General features: G+C 41.4%; 1 protein-coding gene and 1 long non-coding RNA gene across 5 annotated transcripts in view; one reads left to right on the forward strand and one right to left on the reverse strand.

Moving 5' to 3' along the window:
• Nucleotides 1–13,104, reverse strand: part of LOC131877810 (uncharacterized) — a 38,066-nt gene that overhangs the window by 19,475 nt on the left and 5,487 nt on the right. The window contains exons 2-3 of one of the 2 annotated variants that reach the window (XR_009372915.1): nt 5,324–6,597; nt 4,727–5,202 (exon numbers count right to left, since the gene is read on the reverse strand). This is a non-coding gene — a long non-coding RNA (uncharacterized LOC131877810). Of the gene's footprint in view, nt 1–4,726; nt 6,598–13,104 lie in introns of both variants that reach the window. The other variant, XR_009372914.1, reaches the window with a different exon arrangement.
• Nucleotides 3,213–13,104, forward strand: part of LOC131877809 (protein inscuteable homolog) — a 46,846-nt gene continuing 36,954 nt past the window's right edge. For 2 of the 3 annotated variants that reach the window (XR_009372913.1, XM_059223608.1), the window contains exon 1: nt 3,213–3,478. The gene's annotated coding sequence lies outside the window, so the exon portion shown is untranslated. Of the gene's footprint in view, nt 3,479–11,687; nt 12,124–12,401; nt 12,473–13,104 lie in introns of those variants that run through there. The other variant, XM_059223610.1, reaches the window with a different exon arrangement.

The following is a 13,104-nucleotide window of genomic DNA, read 5'->3' on the forward strand; positions in this document are numbered from 1 at the left end:
ATGCCGCTTGCTTGTTAGCTGAGAAAGTTGTAAAAGAGACAGAGGGAAAGAGTTTCCAACAAGATCCAGGTGTTTCAAGATCACATTCAACTTCCAAATGGAACAAACATTGCCAACTCAGAGATGCATTCGAAGTTGGTATTGGCTTGAATTGCAGTCAGAAGTGCAAATTATGCAGCAATCACGCAGGAATAAAGCTCTTTGGAAACCTTCTTGTTTGGAAGAACTGTTTCCCGATATGTTTGTCGTTTAACTTATTTGTGCTTCTACTCAGACTTGTGTTGCAAATGGCCATTCCAAGGCAAGGAAACGATGGAAAACAATCTCGGACTTGCTAATAACGCTTTTGACCTATCCAAAAACTCCATGAAATTACCTCTTCGTTTATTTAGCTGCTATTTTATTGTTTTAGACTTTATGACACTGTATGCTTTAAAAAAAGTGCCGTCGAAAGACATGTAAATTAAGTCTGCCCACACAAGGAAAGTGAGAGGAGAAATCCCTGGGTGCAAATTAGTCAGTTTTGGTCGTCTCCAAATTCGATACCAATGGCATTTGCCGCATTTCCATTTGAGACAAAGCATCGTCCTTGAGTGCCTTGAACTTGTGTGGTTCCATGGCATATCTTTCAAAAAAAAAACAAATCATCAAGTCTGTCAATCTGAAACTTAAGACTTGACCCTCAGACGGGGGACCCTATTAAAGTAGGTCCTTCTCGATTGTAAAATGCAGTTGTCAAGTGCTGTTTAATTGCACCCTAATAGAATGTCAGACAATCCCATTGACCATGGCCACCCAAAGAGCGAGAAAGATGCAAATCAGATTGGGTTTCGACTAACCTTCAGCGTCTCATTCTTTTCACGAAACGAATTGGGATCTGTTATGTCTGAATGGCATCAAAAGGGCAAAGGTGAGGAAGTTACCTTACCTTTCAATATAAATAGTATACCTACCTGTCTCAAAACGGGGTATCAGAACTGGTCCCTCAGGTTTCGATAAAACATTTGGGCGTTTTCATCTTGGATGAAAAGCCCATATCGGGTCAAGCGAGTTATCCATCCTCCTCTAGAAATATCTTAGATCAGTCCTTTTGTCCACGTGTTACTCGTACGTGTTCCCTTAGTTCAGAATCCCCTTCAGATTTATGGTAAGTCGACATTCAAAGACGTAAAGTCGGCAATTTGAATTCTACAAGTAGTTCACGTTACAGTTTGATTTGAACTGAATGGCTCGCCAAACGGACAAGTAACAGCCGTGTCAAATCTGGTCTAATTCAATGCCGTCAAAGTTATTTATGAATGTTGTTCAACTCAGATGGGTTCTCGATGGCTCATTGTTTTCGAACCAGTTCTTCTCCATTTCCACATGTCTGGTTCTTCGATTCAATTGACCAATGTACCCACTTCGTCCGCACGCACTGTAAGCCCAAGACTCTTGATTTGATTCCAGATGTGGGTGGTTCCACAGAAAAATTAAATGAACCAAAGGGGTTGGTTGAAAAATGTATAGCCCTCTCGCAGTGAGTGTCTCACTCCACTATCAAATACCTGATTCCCCAATGTTGATTAACGTCTTCTAAACGAATGACATGTCGGACATCATTAACCGCAAACAAAGACGCGTTGTGGGTTGGAGCTCTTGTACCCACTTTTTTAACCCTTCTGGGAGCATGGTCCAAATGGCAATTTCGGATCCTCCACCCAGAAGTATTGGATGGATTGTAGAGCTCGAGAAAAATACATTCCTGACAGGACCATTGTTGTTCGTGAACAACAGTCAAACACGTGGCCAAGAGTGCAAAGGAATAGTTTCGGAGAGAGGGGAGTTTTCACGGCTGTACTGTGAGAATGGGGATTTCATGGAACTTGAGAAAGATGTAGAGATTTGCCTCAGTTTTTCGTTTGAATTGATGAAACACCGACGAAATATTCCTGTCGAGTCTCATCGTTGACAAAAGATCTTGGGAACACTGATCTCCGTGGAAGATAAAATTGACTCAAACAAAGTCGGAGAGAAATGAAACCCAAACAGATCGCTGAACGAAAATCATTTAGACCAAGAGAGGGAGGAAAAATCTGACAATTTGAAAAAAATGCTTTGCCATGATATTCAATGCATCTCAAAGACCCTGAAGGACTTGCGGTGAAACGAAATTCCTTGCATTTTCAATGGGGTCTGACATGCGTCTGAATGACTTTCCTGTCAGTGCCTTCCTTCATTTCAAGTTTTTGATCTGTACATAATCCACCTTCAATACCTTTGTTATTGTTGTTATGCCTTCATTCCATCTCCTCTCTTTTTCTCTTCGCAGCACAGGTTTTATTCAGAATCGGTCGCACCGTTCAAAACGTCAACACCCCCTGAACGACAACATGGGAGCGAGTTGTTGCCCCCTTGCGGGAGGCCAATTCCGGGCTATTCCCCATTCCACCCCTTTGATTATCTCTTTGGCCGTCAAGTCAAGACTCAAGGGGGGAGCATTCCTTTCAAGAACTCCCGAGACCTTGCTCACGAGTGAGCCTCACTCACAACAGAAACTCGCTTAATTCGTGTTGAAGAACAACCCCGAGTTGAGTAAAGCCCTGCATCTAGAAGAGCAGCGCTTGGATGACTTGAAACTGGTGATCAATGCTCACGAAAAATCATTCGAAAATATAGATAAAGTCTAGAAATCCAGTTCAAACTCCCCAAAAATACTAGTGGTGCACAATTGATTCTTCATCTGTTTACTTTTTGTGTTTCTTTTCTTCTTGAAATGTAACATTGCACGTCAGACTATTGCTCCATTTAACTGAACTCTTTACAGATCGGCCAGCCGTGCAATTTTATATTCAACCTTGATTGAGTCCTATTTATGATAAACACCAATATTGATGTTTTTGCTTTTGATCTCATACTGAATAGAATATGATTCTATGGTAGTATCTGAATTGACCTGAACAGTTCAGACAATAAATATGGTGCAATACATGACTCTGCCAAACCTATAAGGGGGGGGAGATAATTGCCTTTTTCATCAAGGCGACACACTCCTGGAAGCATATTTGTGTTTATCCTGTTGAACGACATCACTGATATTAGCTTGCTCTTTTTCGGCTTGTTTCCCAATTGTGTCAAACTTCATTCTCCCCGTTCAAAGCGCTTTAGAGAAGCTATGGAGATGCGGCCGTCCGCGAGTCAGAAAAGGGCCGGAGCGAGCGAGATGAGCACGCCTGCCATTCTGGTTCAGTTGTAAATAAGATTTCATCGAGGTGGGACGGTGAGATACGCAACTCTCTGCGATTTCATTGGAGATCTGTTACGGAATTGATTGAAGTTTTGTTGTGATTGCGGGACTGGTATTTAAGTAATGACGGGTTATTAGTGGGATCATCTCTGCACCAATTGTTCGTGTGATTTGAAGTGATTGCAGAACTGTGTTCGTGTTTGATTGTCCAAGGAATTATTGTGTTCTGTTGAAAGCTCTGGAATTAAGAAGGTAAGACAAATGCTTGGAACTAATTAGAAATCCCTCGGATTTAGCCACATCATTCATTAAAGCAAAACAAATTTTATAATTTTCAAATTTCCTTCGCAAAGTGCTCGGTCATTGTCTTCTGTCTTTCTTAGCCTCGTCCTCCTTCGTTTTCTTGTTGTATCGAAGCAAGGTGCTCTGGTTTTGGTTCATTAAGTCAGGAAATTTTGCCTCTCATTCCTTTCAAAAAAAAATATGGTCTCCTCACCTATCCACCTTTTTTCCATTTCACTGTGACATGGTATCACACAAAAACCATACACAAGTTTCACCGCCAGCTTCGAAGATGCAATGACACGCTCTGAATAACGGCTAAAAAGGTGGCATTTCACTAATCCCATTCATCTATGACACCATCCACAATCAAAGCCAAGCGAGAGTGCTCTATTAAATCCAAGCGCAAAAGTCCTCGCAAAACCTCTCCCTAAAAGGTCAAGTTCAGCACGGCCAAACGATGAATTTCGAGAACTCTTGTTTTTCCCATTCCGTCGTCTCTCAGCGGGATATTTGCTCAAAATTCATCTCTGGCCAAGAAATGATTGTCTCGAGTTCGGGCTTGCTCTGCATAGCAAATGAGCCAAAAACTCAGCGTACATATTGCCCGTACACGAAAAGTGGAAAGAAATGCCGTGGATTATTGGAAATTTCACGCATTCAAAATTCATGGTCGGTGACCTTAAGTGGTGTAACGAGATCACCTTCGCCTTATTCCAATCTCTCTTGAACTGTGATCCGTTTTTTGTTCAAAGAGTGGATACAAATTGTCGGAGTCAGTTTGAGAGATATTGAGGATTAGGACGAGGTCTCATCTTGTCTCAACACATCTCCACGAGATTTCACAATTGGCTCATCTCGCATTGTTTTGAAATGTCCGGGGACTGCTCGAAGTCCCGGTGTTCTCTTTATTAACTTATGTACGGGTTGGTGTGAAAACAAATTGGCCGAGTAGTCCCACGGAGAGAGCTCCGTCGAAATTAGCACATTTCCCATACATCTCCGTCTATGATTGACATATGAAAGATGGTTTTGACAAGTCTACTCAGAAGTATTGGTTCATTCTTATCGTTTTGTAGTTGGTGGTTAAACGTCGAGACAAGATTATGACCAAGATGCGATCCGTACTTGTTAGGAGAGAATTAGAGGAAAAGAAATCTAGGTCTTGTCCAAAGAGGCCACTGTTACGCATTAATTACAATTCCACGAGTTTCTTACCTTGTTGCAAGAAGATCTTTTTCCCAAAACCAATGGATAAAGAGTGCACATGGGAACGAAGATCACTTCCTAGGATGATGATTCTTTTGCGGAGGATTTCATTGTGGACGTCGCGTTTGAATTGTCGAGAAAAGAAGAAGCCCTTGGACGGGTGAGGATGGTCATTGGAAATAGGGCCCCACTTTGCATGTACTTACTCAATGGTTGAAGGCTTCAGCGAGGCCTATGCAAAGGAAACCTGAAACGGTGCATTTCATTCGGATACCTACGCTGAACTCTTGGAGTGACTTGCAGGTATTTGGATGGAATGAAATTCCGCCTTTGTGATGAGCTTGGAAATGGATGTTGTGTTGACGTTGTTTGTTAATTTGGTCAGCACGATGGCATCCAACCTATTCACACTCGTACAACAGTTATCTCATGTTCCCAATCTTCCTTGGATATTTGGTTTAATTGTGCTATTTGAACAGGAGAAACTGAAGAGAAAGAGAGAACGATCCCGGTCAAACACAGGAAATCCGCCGACCTGATTGATCATCAAGCCTTATCAAATCGGCTTCCTTGTCTCCAATATGTAAATGAACGTATCTCTCTTACCTTGTACAAACTTGTTCCAGTTAAACTTGAGTAGGCTTAACGCATCACTTTGAAAGCCATTCAGGATTGCCATTAATACGGCCTGTTGGCATTTTATTTATCTTCATTCTCCTTTGTGTTGGTTCACCTTGAACAAATCTTCTTTGAGTGTGAAAAGGTTCTGACATCAAGCTCACATCCTCCCATATTCTTTACACTCGATAATGTCCTCATTACAAGTGACAATGGTGATCTGACATGTCCTTTAGTCTGGTTTTAACTCAACGAGCTCAAGAATTCCAGGCATTATTAGCTTTACCAATTGTTGTCACAAACACACTTCCATACGGAACCACATTGAACCAACAAGTCTTGGCCATCCATCAACTTGTCTATGGTGGTTGCATCTTCTGAAAGAGCAAGCTCATCAGAAAAAGTGTCATTTACTTCTGCCTCGTTGTCTTTCCTTTTCCTTCCTGATTCGATATTAAACGGCGTGTATCCATTTTCAAATGATTTGAATGTGAATCCCCCGTTGATATGGACTTACGTTGAGCTTCAAGAGATGCCTTGGGTAGGAAAATAGGAGTAAATTTAGAGGAGACGGCAGTAGTTTGTCTCTTTACCCGGAGTAATTTCTGATGATTTATGAGAAGTGGCACTCTTTTTCCACAACTTTCGGCAAAGCTGGATCCCCCTCCCTCCTATTTTCCGCAACTAGGAAGCATGTTCGTTTGGCATTGAAAGAAACAATGAGTAGTTTCGAAAAGGGCTCTGTTCTGAAAATCGTTCAAGTCACTCTCAAATCTGCACTTCTTTCTTGGGCACCACCACTTGTCGAAGGTCTAATTACGGAAGGATAAAGCAACTGGAATGGCTAATTCTGATTTCTATCGCCACTTTGCAATCAAGTTCATTCAAAAAAACTGGTTACTTGAACGTGGTCAATCGTGGCAGTTGGCCATAAATCTTGGATCAAGAGAGAGATGTGCAGATAATCTTGGACTTGAAGGTCAGGGGTAACAATAATTTAGTGTGTCAGTTCGTGTTGTTAATATGCCTTGACAACGACACACAAGACTCCTCAGCTCAGTCTGTGATTAATGATATCAAATGGGACAGACTGTCTCGCATTAATTATCTTCCTTTTTGTCCATTTATCCATTCTTGCTAGTTCCATGCTTGTTTTGCCTCATCTCCACACACTTCTCATACTCGGCAGAATGACGAGGTGAAGGCACATTCTCGTGGCCAACTTCAAGTCGCCTCCTGGAGGACGGATGGTAGGAAAAATTCTGAAAACAATGATCAATTTCAATGAGATCAAAACGAGCATGTGCACAGCACACTCGATCTTCATGTGCACAAGTACCACGTACTTCCATCCAAATAGAGTCACCAGATATAATTGATTTTGGTCATGACGCGACCTTGCTCAAGCTCTGCATGAAACCAGAATTGCAATATTTATGTCACGACTGTCTCTTGTCATGCCACGTGAAATCTCCAAATTGAATGGAGGAAATAAAATAGGTAATATTATTTTGGATCTTTTAGCTCGAGGTGGATCTTTGCAAGCACATGGAGCCTGACTGTCCAATGTGATCGATGCTAGGGGTTGCATCAGATGTGCGATGGCTTTTGAAACGGTGTCGGAATGTTTGGATAGTCCACTTGAGGGACAATATCATATCAATGGTGGTAATGAAAATGACACCCCTTCCAAAGCCATTGATGTGTTGCCGTGGCGATGATAATCATTTATCAATCCTGTCCTATCCATCCCTGATATGATAGAGAGATACGTACACATGCTCGAGAACGCTTTGCGATTCGTTATTGGCCGTTCTTCCAAACTGCCCCGATGCCAGTGTCGTTATGGCCATAGATGTGTACACTATACAGCTTGGACGCATCCACGCCTTTGTTTTCATTATCCCAGGTGCATTTAAAAGTTTTAAGATTATCACCATTGGTGAGAAATTCAGGCCTTGTTCCCAATTGGAGTGATGGAACCGGGACGAAATATATTCGCTTTGGTGTGCGATATCAGAAGCCCTGATACCATGCAATAACCTTGACTTTGGACGGTCTACTCACCATTCGATGGAATCAAGTTCTTAGGAGGCCTACTAAAAGCATTTATTGAGTCGAGATATCGCGCCCTTGTTTGATGGTCTCCTCCCCACCAAATAGCTTGATATTTGCTCTGAAGAATGGAGATAGACTCAAGTGTCTGGATTTGACACGAATCAACTCTTAACTTTGGATGGAAGAGCCCTCTAAACTGAACAGATCTTGCCTTGTTGGAGCAAAACGTCAGGTTAGCGATCTCGTCCAGAATCGAAATAGAGAAAGATGATCCAAAAAATCCAACAAAAGTTCGTTTTTCGAGTTCCTTCCAATTATTGTTGATGACAAGAGCTCCTAACAATGTTTTGTGGTCAGGAATTGAAGCCATATTTAGGCAGCTCTTCGGTCACGTTCAAGCGAAAATTCCAAATTAAATCTTTCCAAGAACATAAAACCAGATTCGGTCATTTGGCTAAGGTTTCCATCCACTTTGCCACGTTTGTTCATTGAAAGTCGAATCCCTTATCCTTACCTAGATAAAATCTTGCACAAATTACCCATGGTTGACCAAATCTGTCACATATAATCCACAATATTTAAACTTGTTTGACCCTCCTTAAGGCCACGCAGCTTAAGCCAAGCTTATTTTGGCTTTAAGCAAGAGTTGCACTAATGTATGCTAAAAAGTTACGGATTTTAAATGGTTGAGATCTGATTCTTCACAACGAATTAACATTTTGATAATCCCTTTCAGTCGTATCGTTGATCGTATTAGACCCATATGGCAAACCAACGTGGGAGTGTCTTTAGGAATATTAATTGAAAACATACTGAGGTCAGGACCCAATTATTTTTTGGCCTCATTTTCCGTCTTTCAAAATACGAACCTGTTTCCTCGCAGAGCTAGAATTTCAGGAACAAGTAGATCAACTCTCAGCAGTTTTAACATCAAACTCAAGTGGATTGTGATCAAGCGGCTTTTGGAATGTCTAGTGGTCCACGGCAAATAATTAGAATACTTGTACATGTGGCCTCTAGTTAACACTTCTCTTTGCTGTGGAATGCTTTCAAGAGGATCTTTTTTGAATTCCTCATCTCTTCTGTCTGGTCATGTCATTTGGGATTGATTTCTATCTCAGCTTTTGGAGTTGTATACTTATCCAAGGCAGACAGTCAGCGAGAAAAACTAATACCGATGTTATCAGGATTCAAGCAGTCGGCATTGAAATGTGTTATTGATTCTTGAAAGGCAGATGCCGCCGAAGAATTATCGGTTTTAATGACCAACTCACTTTGAATCGGAGATGAAGTCAAGTCACGCCCTCTGAACCTGAATGAAGAGGGCACACAATAAGCTTTAGGCATTCTAAAGAACCTCATGAATGGAAACTTTTTTTAAAGTCAATTTCAAATAGAAAAAAAATCTTCATCGAAACAAATCATTGAACATTTAACAAAAAAAAACCCAGCCAATATTCCGACTCAGGATGGCTTGGTAATCCCTTTTCACCTTTGTGAGCAGTGAGCAGTAATGAGCTCCCTGAAATTCATGAGGGAATAATTGTTGTGCAAATTGCAATTTTCACCTTTCAGCCTGAGGAGTGAGAGGACCCCACTCAGCTTTAGCATTGAACCTTGCAATTGGATCGTCGAGTCTCGAATTCAAAGCAAAAGCACCAAATTGTAACCGAATTGCTTGTCTAGTGTGTTCGCAGATCAGGACGCAAGATTGCTAAATATTTCGTTCAAGTTTAATCAATTCCGACAATGAACATATTCCAGCACATATTACAAAGTTGTGACTGGCGTCCTTTCTCTAGCCTCACTTCGTCGCGTTGTAATGGGTCTCAAATGAAGCAGAGGGGGTGCTTCAAGGTACTTTCCTCGGTCCATTTTTGAGCGAAGTTGAATCGCCCAGGGTTGGAGGATTAGGTCGACGAACTTCTCGTCTGTTCCTTGGTCTTGTTCAAATTAGCCATACATTACAAAGAGGCTCCCAAACTAGAAATTATCGTTGGGCTGGAGATGAGTTCTGGGGAAAAAGAGGTCAAGTTTCGAATTCCTCCCGAGAAGTATTTCCATAGAATTCCAAACTTAGCTGATCATCATGTGGTAGAAAAAAAATGTATACCTAAACCACAACCAACAACCTCTGGCCCGCTCCATCATCATTAGTTTAATGAAGATGCTATTAACCTGACCAGCCTTGCCTTGATTAAACCCAAATCTGGCCTGAAATGAACCCAATGTTTACCTTGGCAGCGCTGACAATGTGTTCATGTTTATAACGCCCTGCCAAGGATTAAGGAGGAGTGCACTTTTCATTCTTGGTCTTTCACACCACGTTTTAAGCGACCCTGTGTGGCTTTGTGAATCAGTCATATCATTAAATTTTACAGCCACAAAATACCTCAATCTTCATAAAGAATATTTCCCCAACACAAATTAGCCACATTCTCCCCCTGTAGTCAAGGTATATAACCAATAGATTTATCATAACGAAGCGATGGCAGGACTCGAAGCCTTGTGGAATTTCCTTGGAACTCGCATCGTAATTAACAGTGATCTCAAATCAATTTTTTTATTGGCGAAGAGACATGGCGATATCAAAAGCAACTAAATTGAGGCTCATGAGTCAACGTGTACGTATTATCAAATTATGTTCATTGCTTCTCGTTTTGAAAAGTTTGAGATCACATCTTTTTTTTTATTCTAGCAAAGTACAGTGTAGTAAATACCTACAATATATATCCCCAATATCAGAAGTAACTTAATAGAACTGCAATGAATGTTGAATTAGATACGCACATAAAGCTCCGTCGGTTTGGAGATAGCTAGCAATAATCTTCCTTTACATGTCAAGACTGAGAGCAGAGAAGAAACAGAAAGAAGGGCTCAACCAATTATTTGCGAATCTAAAAAAGACATAACGCTGAAATGTGAACGACCAGCTTTTGGACATGAAATAGTAATGGGACAAGCTCAATAATTGCAATAATTGTGGGCTATCCACCAAAGCTAACCCGGAAATTATTCCTGGCTGCGCATTGTTTTAGGAACTTGATCTTTAGCTCCATCAATGTGGATGCTCACGTGTGGTTCACTATTTACTTCCCTCATTACTAATAAACCCCCTGATTGGGATCTATCTCTTTTGAGTTCTGGCAAGGTCAACTAATCAAGTCGAATAGAAAATAAATCCACCCAAAGCTACGACGGTGCATTCATTAAACTCTTATAAATTTAGATACGAACCCACGTCCCTGACCAAGCCTCCAACCTTTATCAACGACCAGTAGCTATTTCATTCATTTATTTATGGCTAACTACATCCTCTGTGCTGGATGCTCCATTCAAAAGCGATCCTAACGAACACTGCTTAAAAAAGATGGTCCAAAATTCACTCCTTCGGAATGTCTTTAGGAGACGGAGGTGGGTTGATGATTCGCGTCCGTGTTTCTAGACTTTGTTCTGCGTCATCCTTGTTGGTTGATGAGAAAGTTTGTTCAACGATGTCTCGAGGCCTAACCCGAAAAATGGTCATTAATTACTTGGACGCAATGCTCCAATCCTGGTCTTGTCCAAGAATAGCACCATTAATTGCTACTACATACATACAGGACTCGAGGATCGTCTTGAAGAGGTGATTAATTACAAACAATTAGGCGGGTCTTTAAAAGTGCACCCAACGTGATCACCGGTCTCCAATCCCAATGAGACATTTGGGCCCTAAATTGCTTGGAACCTAGCAGGAAAATGGAAGTAATGCCTTAAGTGAGGAAATACAAATTTACCTGACAAATAGTAGTGTTTGTTAATGAAGCGCACTCGCAAGAGGGATGATTGTCCTCCAAAGGTCAGACATGGGGCTTGAGCCACTCATTATTTGGCGTAGTCAACGTGTTCATGGTCATTTTTAGCGGAAACTAAATCATAAACTACGCTCAATTACCCACTTAGCACTATGCATGGAACAATGAGCATGTAACTCTGGGTCCGTGTTTGACGGGTTTTTTATTCTTTTTTTCTGGTGGGCAACCCTTTCTATGGCTCAAAGTACGCGACGTCCGGTCTCTCTGGCCCTCACCGAGGTTTTATGTTCTGTCACAAGCTACAATTGAATCATAATTTTTGCTCACTTCACACTTCACAGCAGGAAAATAAACAAGGTTATTTTTGAATTCAAAATGCGAATACTTTCTCCATCGTCCATCCGGAGCGCATTCAAGTGAAACCCCTCAAAATGTTACGCTTCACCTCAACGAGCAAGAGTCACATGAACAAGTGAACACGCAAACCAAATGATTAAACTATCCATAACTGTCCGCACTTGTCACGACACATCTCCCATCTCAACTTCATTCCACTCACTCAGAATTGAGGGGCAACCGCAATTGTTGGTCACACTGGTCATCCTTCAGCTGGTTGGTCATTGTTGACAAAATGATAAAATGCCTAGGGCCCCTCACACTTGAAGGTTGACCTCAAAGACATCCTGATTGTTTTTGGTCAAACCTCAATTTACCATATCTCTATGAATCAAGATCAAGGTTAGTTGAAGGGTTTGAGATTGCATTCCGTTCATACTTTCTCTCTACTATTGATAACGACAAGCAGGGTGATTAAGAGGAATTGCCTGGACCCAAAGGGTTCGCGTTTTGAAACATCCGTTACGAGATCGGATGTCTATTCGAGAGGAAACCCGAACTGTTATGTGGCTTGTCCATTAAAAATCTAGACCGACATATGTGAGTGAATCTAGATGTGTGAGTACAGTTTGCTATGTTTGTGGTATGTGTAAGGATTTCGATTTGCCCTGAGGATCTTGCTTTGGTTCTCGGGTGAAAGTAGATCACCCAAGCCAATGGCCGCGACTTTTAACCGTGCCCTTTTCAGAGCTGTCATTCATTTGAAAACACATTTTCACTCTTTTTGATGGAGGATTGTGGCATTTTCTAAATCTGTTTCTTTTCATTGTACCTCATCGGTTATTATTGAGCAAGGTTCTTTTTGTTTGTCTTTTCAGGTGAGACGAGCTCGTGCAAGCCATCAAGTGTAAAACAAGCGCCTCGAGGAGGCCCTATAAATTCTCAGGAGGTAAAATATGGGCCATATCAAACAAATACAAGGCTTTTTAGTGAGACAGAACACGGATTCCCGTTGAAAGCACGATGCTGGAGGCTCAATGTTTCATACATTTTTCCTCTTTCCTTCACTTCACGTGACACCTATCTTGGGCGTCTCGGTGAGGAACCGACACTTTTCCAGCCAAAAGGTCGCACCAACTTTCACAAGGAAATTATTTCCGAGCAAAAATCCTAAATTGGTTCAGAAATTACGTGGTTTCTTGTTCGTCGCACCCAAGAAGTCTCTCGCATTTTGAAAGTTCACTCACTCATTCTGAACGATGGCACTCAGCATCTGAACAAGTTTGAAACGTCAGTCCAGGAAAACGACATCCCCAAGACGAAATATTTTACCGACAAATCCGCTTTCGATCCCAGGGTTTCAGGCTGGGCTTTGCATATAGTTTGCCCACGTATAATCTCGATTTGAACAATGCTTAAAGTTTTGATGAACTTGATCAATTAGCTTGTGCCCTAATATGGAATTCATTTCAGAATTTCATGGTCCAAATTTAATTTAGAATTACGGTCTCCTGAGCCAAACGGGGTACTTTGATAAGATCAGCCGAATCATCAAGCACTGAAACATGTACTTAAGTTGAA

The sequence above is a fragment of the Tigriopus californicus genome, chromosome 3 (assembly GCF_007210705.1).
Source record: "Tigriopus californicus strain San Diego chromosome 3, Tcal_SD_v2.1, whole genome shotgun sequence".
Taxonomy (NCBI): domain Eukaryota; kingdom Metazoa; phylum Arthropoda; class Copepoda; order Harpacticoida; family Harpacticidae; genus Tigriopus; species Tigriopus californicus.